This window comes from Sceloporus occidentalis, unplaced genomic scaffold, assembly GCF_023333645.1.
Source record: "Sceloporus occidentalis isolate IW3139 unplaced genomic scaffold, rSceOcc1.0.p SCAF_8, whole genome shotgun sequence".
Classification (NCBI taxonomy): Eukaryota; Metazoa; Chordata; class Lepidosauria; order Squamata; family Phrynosomatidae; genus Sceloporus; species Sceloporus occidentalis.
In genome coordinates, this window is record NW_028316988.1 from 40,599,532 (window position 1) to 40,610,242 (window position 10,711).

The following is a 10,711-nucleotide window of genomic DNA, read 5'->3' on the forward strand; positions in this document are numbered from 1 at the left end:
TTGCTTGCCCATAGGAAATAATAGGGATTGCTTGCCCATAGAGAATCATTGGAGATTGCTTGCCCATAAGAAATAATGGAGATTGCTTGCCCATAGAGAATCATTGGAGATTGCTTGCCCATAGGAAATAATGGAGATTGCTTGCCCATAGAGAATCATTGGAGATTGCTTGCCCATAGGAAATAATGATGATTGCTTGCCCATAGAGAATCAGTGGAGATTGCTTGCCCATAAGAAATAATGGAGATTGCTTGCCCATAGAGATTCATTGGATATTACTTGCCCATAGGAAATAATGGAGGTTGCTTGCCCATAGAGAATCATTGGCGATTGCTTGCCCTTTGGGAAACATAGGATTTACCTGACCGTAGGGAAACATAAGAAATTGCTTGCCCATAGGAAATAATGGTTATTTCTTGCCCATAGAGATTAATGGGAGATTCCTTGCTCTCTGGGAAACATAGTATTTACCTGCCCACAGGGAAAGATAAGAAATTGCTTGCCCATAGAAAATAATGGGGATTGCTTGCCCATATAGAATCATTGGAGATTGCTTGCCCTTAGGAAATAATGGAGATTGCTTGCCCATAGAGAATCATTGGATATTACTTGCCCATTGGAAATAATGGAGATTGCTTGCCCATAGAGAATCATTGGAGATTGCTTGCCCATAGGGAGGAATGGAGATTGCTTGCCCATAGAGAATCATTGGAGATTGCTTGCCCATAAGAAATAATGGAGATTGCTTGCCCTTAGAGAATCATTGGAGATTGCTTGCCCATAGGAAATAATGGAGATTGCTTGCCCATAGAGAATCATTGGAGATTGCTTGCCCATAGAGAATCATTGGAGATTGCTTGCCCATAGGAAATAATGGAGATTGCTTGGCCATAAAGAATCATTGGAGATTGCTTGCCCATAGGAAATAATGATGATTGATTGCCCATAGAGAATCATTGGAGATTGCCTGCCCATAGGAAATAATGGAGATTGCTTGCCCATAGAGAATCATTGGAGATTGCCTGCCCATAGGAAATAATGGAGATTGCTTGCCCATAGAGATTCATTGGAGATTGCTTGCCCTTTGGGAAACATAGTATTTACCTGACCATAGGGAAACATAAGAAATTGCTTGCCCCTAGGAAATAATGGTTATTTCTTGCCCATAGAGATTCATGGGAGATTGCTTGCCCCTTGGGAAACATATTATTTACCTGACCATAAGGAAAGATAAGAAATTGCTTGCCCATAGGAAATAATGCAGATGGATTGCCAATAGAGAATCATTGGAGATTGCTTCCCGTTTGGGAAACATAGTATTTACCGGACCTTAGGGAAACATAAGAAATTGCTTGCCCATAGGAAATAATGGTTATTTCTTGCCCATAGAGATTAATGGGAGATTGCTTGCTCTCTGGGAAACATAGTATTTACCTGCCCACAGGGAAAGATAAGAAATTGCTTGCCCATAGAAAATAATGGGGATTGCTTGCCCATAGAGAATCATTGGAGATTGCTTGCCCTTTGGGAAACATAGTATTTACCTGACCGCAGGGAAACATAAGAAATTGCTTGCCCATAGGAAATAATAGTTATTTCTTGCCCATAGAGATAAATGGGAGATTCCTTCCCTTTGGGAAACATAGTATTTACCTGCCCATAGGGCAAGATAAGAAATTGCTTGCCCATAGGAAATAATGGTGATTGCTTGCCCATAGAGAATCATTGGAGATTGCTTGCCCTTTGGGAAACATAGTATTCACCTGACCATAAGGAAAGGTACGATATTGCTTGCCCATACGAAATAATAGGGATTTCTTGCCCATAGAGATTCATGGGAGATTCCTTGCCATTTGGGAAACATAGTATTTACCTGAGCATAGTGAAAGAGAAGAAATTGCTTGCCCATAGGAAATAAAGCGGATTGCTTGCCCATAGAGAATCAGTGGAGATTGCTTGCCCTTTGGGAAACATAGTATTTACCTGAACATAAGGAAAGATAAGAAATTTCTTGCCCATAGGAAATAATAGGGATTGCTTGCCCATAGAGAATCATTGGAGATTGCTTGCCCATAGGAAATAATGGAGATTGCTTGCCCATAGAGAATCATTGGAGATTGCTTGCCCATAAGAAATAATGGAGATTGCTTGCCCATAGAGAATCATTGGAGATTGCTTGCCCTTAGGAAATAATGATGATTGCTTGCCCATAGAGAATCATTGGAGATTGCTTGCCTATAGGAAATAATGCGGATTGCTTGCCCATAGAGAATCAGTGGAGATTGCTTGCCCTTTGGGAAACATAGTATTTACCTGAACATAAGGAAAGATAAGAAATTGCTTGCCCATAGGAAATAATGCAGATGGATTGCCAGTAGAGAATCATTGGAGATTGCTTGCCCATAGGAAATAATGGAGATTGCTTGCCATTAGAGGATCATTGGAGATTGCTTCCCGTTTGGGAAACATAGTATTTACCGGACCTTAGGGAAACATAAGAAATTGCTTGCCCATAGAAAATAATGGTTATTTCTTGCCCATAGAGATTAATGGGAGATTGCTTGCTCTTTGGGAAACATAGTATTTACCTACCCACAGGGAAAGATAAGAAATTGCTTGCCCATAGAAAATAATGGGGATTGCTTGCCCATAGAGAATCATTGGAGATTGCTTGCCCATAGGAAATAATGATGATTGCTTGCCCATAGAGAATCATTGGAGATTGCTTGCCCATAGGAAATAATGCGGATTGCTTGCCCATAGAGAATCAGTGGAGATTGCTTGCCCTTTGGGAAACATAGTATTTACCTGAACATAAGGAAAGATAAGAAATTGCTTGCCCATAGGAAATAATAGGGATTGCTTGCCCATAGAGAATCATTGGAGATTGCTTGCCCATAGGAAATAATGGAGATTGCTTGCCCATAGAGAATCATTGGAGATTGCTTGCCCCTAGGAAATAATGGTTATTTCTTGCCCATAGAGATTCATGGGAGATTGCTTGCCCCTTGGGAAACATAGTATTTACCTGACCATAAGGAAAGATAAGAAATTGCTTGCCCATAGGAAATAATGCAGATGGATTGCCCATAGAGAATCATTGGAGATTGCTTGCCCATAGGACATAATGATGATTGCTTGCCCATAGAGAATCATTGGAGATTGCTTGCCCCTAGGAAATAATGGTTATTTCTTGCCCATAGAGATTCATGGGAGATTGCTTGCCCCTTGGGAAACATAGTATTTACCTGACCATAAGGAAAGATAAGAAATTGCTTGCCCATAGGAAATAATGCAGATGGATTGCCCATAGAGAATCATTGGAGATTGCTTGCCCATAGGAAATAATGGAGATTGCTTCCCCATAGAGAATCATTGGAGATTGCTTGCCGATAGGAAATAATGATGTTTGATTGCCCATAGAGAATCATTGGAGATTGCCTGCCCATAGGAAATAATGGAGATTGCTTGCCCATAGAGAATCATTGGAGATTGCCTGCCCATAGGAAATAATGGAGATTGCTTGCCCTTAGAGAATCATTGGAGATTGCTTGCCCTTTGGGAAACATAGTATTTACCTGACCATAGGGAAACATAAGAAATTGCTTGCCCATAGGAAATAATGGTTATTTCTTGCCCATAGAGATTCATGGGAGATTGCTTGCCCCTTGGGAAACATAGTATTTACCTGACCATAAGGAAAGATAAGAAATTGCTTCCCCTTAGGAAATAATGCGGATGGATTGCCCATAGAGAATCATTGGAGATTGCTTGCCCATAAGAAATAATGGAGATTGCTTGCCCATAGAGAATCATTGGATATTACTTGCCCATAGGAAATAATGGAGATTGCTTGCCAATAGAGAATCATTGGAGATTGCTTCCCGTTTGGGAAACATAGTATTTACCGGACCTTAGGGAAACATAAGAAATTGCTTGCCCATAGGAAATAATGGTTATTTCTTGCCCATAGAGATTAATGGGAGATTGCTTGCTCTTTGGGAAACATAGTATTTACCTGCCCACAGGGAAAGATAAGAAATTGCTTGCCCATAGAAAATAATGGGGATTGCTTGCCCATAGAGATTCATTGGAGATTGCTTGCCCTTTGGGAAACATAGTATTTACCTGACCATAGGGAAACATAAGAAATTGCTTGCCCATAGGAAATAATGCGGATGGATTGCCGATAGAGAATCATTGGAGATTGCTTGCCCCTAGGAAATAATGGAGATTGCTTGCCCATAGAGATTCATTGGAGATTGCCTGCCCATAGGAAATAATGGAGATTGCTTGCCCATAGAGATTCATTGGAGATTGCTTGCCCTTTGGGAAACATAGTATTTACCTGACCATAGGGAAACATAAGAAATTGCTTGCCCATAGGAAATAATGGTTATTTCTTGCCCATAGAGATTCATGGGAGATTGCTTGCCCCTTGGGAAACATAGTATTTACCTGACCATAACGAAAGATAAGAAATTGCTTGCCCATAGGAAATAATGCAGATGGATTGCCAGTAGAGAAACATTGGAGATTGCTTGCTCATAGGAAATAATGGAGATTACTTGCCCATAGAGAATCATTGGAGATTGCTTGCCCATAGAAAATAATGGGGATTGCTTGCCCATAGAGAATCATTGGAGATTGCTTGCCCATAGGAAATAATGGAGATTGCTTGCCCATAGAGAATCATTGGAGATTGCTTGCCCATAGCAAATAATGGAGATTACTTGCCCATAGAGAATCATTGGAGATTGCTTGCCCATAGAGAATCATTGGAGATTGCTTGCCCATAGGAAATAATGGAGATTGCTTGCCCATAGAGAATCATTGGATATTACTTGCCCATAGGAAATAATGGTTATTTCTTGCCCATAGAGATTCATGGGAGATTGCTTGCCCTTTGGGAAACATAGTATTTACCTGCCCACAGGGAAAGATAAGAAATTGCTTGCCCATAGGAAATAATGGAGATTGCTTGCCCATAGAGATTCATTGGAGATTGCATGCCTATAGGAAATAATGGAGATTGCTAACCCTAACCCTAGCCCTAACCCTAACCCCAAACCTCAAACCCTCACACTAACCCCTAGCCCTGGCCCTAGAACTAAACCTAACCCTAACCCTAATCCGAACCCTAATCCTAATCCTAATCGTAACCCTAATCCTAATATTTATCCTAACCCTAATCCTAACCCTAATCCTAATCCTAACCGTAATCCTAACCCTAATCCTAACCCTAATCCTAATCCTAATACTCACCCTAACCCTAACCCCAAACCCTAACCCTAACCCATAGGAAATAATGGAGATTGCTTGCCCATAGAGAATCATTGGAGATTGCTTGCCTAAAGGACATAATGGAGATTGCTTGGCCATAGAGAATCATTGGAGATTGGTTGCCCATAGGACATAATGGAGATTGCTTGGCCATAGAGAATCATTGGAGATTGCTTGCCCATAGAGAATCATTGGAGATTGCTTGCCCATAGGAAATAATGGAGATTGCTTGCCCATAGAGATTCATTGGAGATTGCTTGCCTTTAGGAAATAATGGAGATTGCTAACCCTAACCCTAGCCCTAACCCTAGCCCTAACCCTAACCCCAAACCTCAAACCCACACACTAACCGCTATCCCTGGCCCTAGACCTAAACCTAACCCTAACCCTAATCCGAACCCTAATCCTAATCCTAATCCTAACCCTAATCCTAACCCTTATCCTAATACTGACCCTAACCCTAAGACCAAATCCTAACCCTAACCCTAACCCATAGGAAATAATGGAGATTGTTTGCCCCTAGAGATTCCTTGGAGATTGCTTGCCCATAGGGAGTAATGTAGATTGCTTGCCCATAGAGAATCATTGGAGATTCCTTGCCCATAGGAAATAATGGAGATTGCTTGCCCAAAGATAATCATTAGATATTGCTTGCCTAAAGGAAATAATGGAGATTGCTTGCCTATAGGAAATAATGGAGATTGCTAACCCTAACCCTAACCCTAACCCTAGCCCTAACGCTAACCCCAAACCTCAAACCCCCACACTAACCCCTAGCCCTGGCCCTAGACCTAAACCTAACCCTAACCCTAATCCGAACCCTAATCCTAATCGTAATCCTAACCCTAATCCTAATACTTATCCTAACCCTAATCCTAATCCTAACCCTAATCCTAATCCTAACCGTAATCCTAACCCTAACCCTAACCCTAATCCTAATCCTAATACTGACCCTAAACCTAACCCCAAACCCTAACCCTAACCCATAGGAAATAATGGAGATTGCTTGCCCATAGAGAATCATTGTAGATTGCTTGCCTAAAGGACATAATGGAGATTGCTTGCCCATAGAGAATCATTGGAGATTGCTTGCCCATAGGGAATAATGGACATTGCTTGCCCATAGAGAATCATTGGAGATTGCTTGCCCATAGGGAGTAATGGAGATTGCTTGCCCATAGAGAATCATTGGAGATTGTTTGCCCATAGGAAATAATGGAGATTGCTTGCCCATAGAGAATCATTGGAGATTGCTTGCCCATAGAGAATCATTGGAGATTGCTTGCCCATAGGGAATAATGGAGATTGCTTGCCTATAGACATTCATTGGAGATTGCTTGCCCTTAGGGAGTAATGGAGATTGCTTGCCCATAGAAATTCATTGGAGATTGCTTGCCTAAAGGAAATAATGGAGATTGCTTGGCCATAGAGAATCATTGGAGATTGCTTGCCTAAAGGAAATAATGGAGATTGCTTGCCGATAGACATCATTGAAGATTGTTTGCCCATAGGGAATAATGGAGATTGCTTGCCCATAGGGCTTCATTGGAGATTGCTTGCCCATAGGAAATAATGGAGATTGCTAACCCCATCCCTAACCCTAACCCTAGCCCTAACCCTAACCCTAACCCCTAGACCTAACCGTAGCCCTAACCCTAACCCTAACCCTAATCCGACCCTAACCCTAACCCTAACCCTAACCCCAATCCTAACCCCAACCCCAACCCCTACCCGTAACCCTAACCCTAACCCTAACCCAACGGAAATAATGGAGATTGTTTGCCCATAGAGAATCATTGGAGATTGCTTGCCCATAGGGAGTAATGGAGATTGCTTGCCCATAGAGAATCATTGGAGATTGCTTGCCAATAGGAAATAATGGAGATTGCTAAGCCTAAATCTAACCCTAACCCCAAACGTCTAACCCTAGCCCTGGCCCTAGCCCTAACCCTAACCCTAATCCGAACCCTAATCCTTATTCTAATCCTTATCCAAACCCTAATCCTAACCCTAACCCTAATCCTAACCCTAATCTTTACCCTAATCCTAATCCTAATACTAACCCTAACCCTAACCCCAAACCCTAACCCTAAGCCATAGGAAATAATGGAGATTGCTTGCCCATAGAGAATCCTTGGAGATTGATTGCCCATAGGAAATAATGGAGATTGTTAACCCTAACCCTAACCCCAACCCTAACCCTAATCCTAACCCTAATTCATAGGATAATCCTAACCCTAATCCTAACCCTAATCCTAACCCTAATCGTAACCCTAACCCTAACCTTACCCTAACCCCAAGCCCAAACCCTAACCCAGGGGTAGGCAACCTTTTTGAGCCGGGGGCCGGGTTGCTGTCCCTCAGACAACTGGGGGGCTGAAACCAAAAAATAAAGAAGTAAATATTTTTTTAAAATTATATAAATTAATAAACAGGGACAAATGTAGGACAAAATTTTCAAATAGTGGACACTTTTTTAAAAAAGGTGGAGGACATGTGAAAAAATTTGCTAATTTTAATTTTTTTTTAATATAAATGCATGTTTCTGAGGCTTCTATAGACAATTGCCCCCTGAGCGCAAGAGGCCAAAGGCCCCAGCAGCAATCGGTGGCAGCACCGGGCTGGGGCCGGTCCCAAGGCCTCACCGGGCCGCATCCGGCCCGCGGGCCACAGGTTGCCTACCCCTGCTCTACGCACAAGCAATTTCTAATGAATCTCTATGGGCAAGCAATCTATTATTTCCTATGGGCAAGCAATCTCCATTATTTCCTATGGGCAAGAAATCAATTATTCCCTATGGGCAAGCAATCTGCAATGATTCTCTATGGGCAACCAATCTCCATTATTTCCGATGGGCAAGCAACCTCCAATGATTCTCTATGGGCAAGCAATCTCCATTATTCCCTATGGGCAAGCAATCTCCAATGAATCCCTATGGGCAAGTATGCTTTCCCTATAGGCAAGTACTGTCCTTTGTTTTAGTAGGACTGGAGAAAATGTACCAAGGGCTGACTCACACAGACAAGGATGAATTGGTGGCCCCTGTGACAGAGAAAGAGGTCCAGGAGGTCATAGTCCAGGGAAGGGGCAAATCAGCTCCAGGACCAGATGGACTCAGATGGACCTTTTACAAAGCCTTTGCAAAGTGGCTGGTTCCCCCTCTCACCCGGGTCATCAACGAACTCTTGTCTAGAGAAAGCCTGACAGATAGTAAAATGTCAATTAAAATCTTTAAAATTTCAATACAACTTCTCTAAAAACGAAAAATATAGTAAAATACAAATGAAATAAGTTCTCTCTCAAGAGAAGAAGGAAATACACTTCCGTCGTCATGAAGAGGCCAAACGCCACGCGGCCGCCATTCCCGCCTTCCTTTGAAAATAGCATCTCTTTGTTTCGCTTCGGGGTGTCATTCTTCACAGTGAACACAAGAGGGCGCCGGGGAGCTCCGAGGACTGAAAAGGCCGGCCCTCCGAGTGCATACGGCTAGAGCGTCTCCATGGCGACGATCTAGGAGTTCGTCTCAGAGGGCCTAACACAGAGTCGCGCACGGCTAGAGCGTCTCCATGGCGACGATCTAGGAGGTCGTCTCAGAGGGCCTAATACAGAGTCGGTAAAGGAAACGAGGCCAAACCCCTCAGAAATAGGCAGCCAATCAGAGCTAAGGAAAGGCCAGGTAAAGGGAATAGGGTCAAACCCCTCACAAATAGCTAACCAATCAGACCGAAGGAAGGGCCAGGTAAAGGAAACGAGGTCAAACCCCTCAGAAATAGGCAGCCAATCAGAGCGCTGCTTTCCTCCTCGCTGCCCTTGCTCGCCCTCTCGTGGCCGCAGCAGGGCATGGCAGCCTCTTCTGCCTTTTCTGCTCATTGAGTCCTGCGCTGGGGAAGGCGGCTGCGAGGGTCCTTTGGCCGAAGGTCCTCCTCTGCCTCCCTTTGGGCGACAGCGAGAGAGAAGGGAAGGTACAGCGGAAGACAAGGCACCCAATCAAGGAAAAATAAAAGCAGAGACAGAACGGAATGGAATGCACAAAAGCAATACAGTGGTGCCTCGGGTTACGAATTTAATTCGTTCCGCGGCGCCGTTCGTAACCCGATACATTTCGCAACCCGAAAAGCCGCTGGAAAGCCGCTAGCCGCTAGCCGCGCTTTGAATTTCGCGCCGAAAAGATTTTCGTAACCCGAAAAATCCTTCGTAACCCGGAACAGTTTTTTTAAATCTAACTTTTTCGTACCCCGGAAATTTCGTAACGCGGTGAATTCGTATCCCGGGGTACCACTGTATAATTAATTGCAAAAGAAATACAAATGCAAGGAGAGATCCCTGCCTCTCTTCCAGGGTTTTTTTGTTTTTGTTTTTTTTATTTATATACCGCTATTCCAAAGATCATAGCGGTGAACAGCAAGTAAACTAATTAGCAAGTAAGCTAATTTGCCCCCAACAGTCTGGGCACTCATTTTACCTCCCTCCTTGGAAGGATGCAAGCCTGAGTCGAGCTTGGGCCCTTTTGCTGGTCTTGAACTCGCAACCTTGTGGTTTCAAGTGAATGGCTGCAGTACAGGCATTTAACCACTGCGCCACCAGGGCTCCATAGTACTTTGGCATCCCCTCCCTCCCTCGCCCTAAGGCCACTGTCCCCTGGCAGCTCTGCCAACGTGGCCAGGCCAGGAGTGGACACTGCCTCTGCTCAGCCTCCCTGCAGGCATCTTCTTTGGTGGCCAACAATGGGACGACAAGAAATGCCCCTCCTTCAACCTCCTGGAGCAGTCTTCCTCTCTTTCTCCAGAGTCACACGCGGCACCATCCCACTCAAGGCTGCTCTGCTTCCTGGAATAGTATTCTCACCTCCGCCGCTGCCATGCATGCCCTCTGCCCACTAGGCCCACTTCACGGCCCCCTCTGTGGGGAGAGGATCCACACCAAGAGAGCCACAACCACAAGGAAGGGCAGCTGGCTCTTGCCCCTCTGCTTGGGGCAAAGGGAAGGCCGCCTGCCATGGCTGTGCCCTGCAAGCTCTCACAGCAGGGAGCACGCGGGGAGGCTCTTTGTCTGCCCTCCTTCAAACCACCATCTTCAGGGGGAGAGAGGCAGGCCAGCAACGACAGGCCTCGCCTGGAAGAAGAAAAGAGCCCTCCTTCCGACCACCATCTTCAGGGGGAGAGAGGATTTTTGTTTAATTGTATGAGATCGCTGATGTCACTGTTGATGTATTGTATTGCTTTGTGACATGTAGCTTGTATGTTGTGAACCGCTTTGATCTGGAGGAAAAGCGGTATACAAATAAATAATTTTTTATTATTATTATTATTATTATTATTATTAATAATAATAATACATGGGGACCCATGTATGTGAATGGAGCTATGTAAATATATCTGTACACATATTCTCAGGCAAATAATGTTTCAATTTTTTATTGTGCACTTGT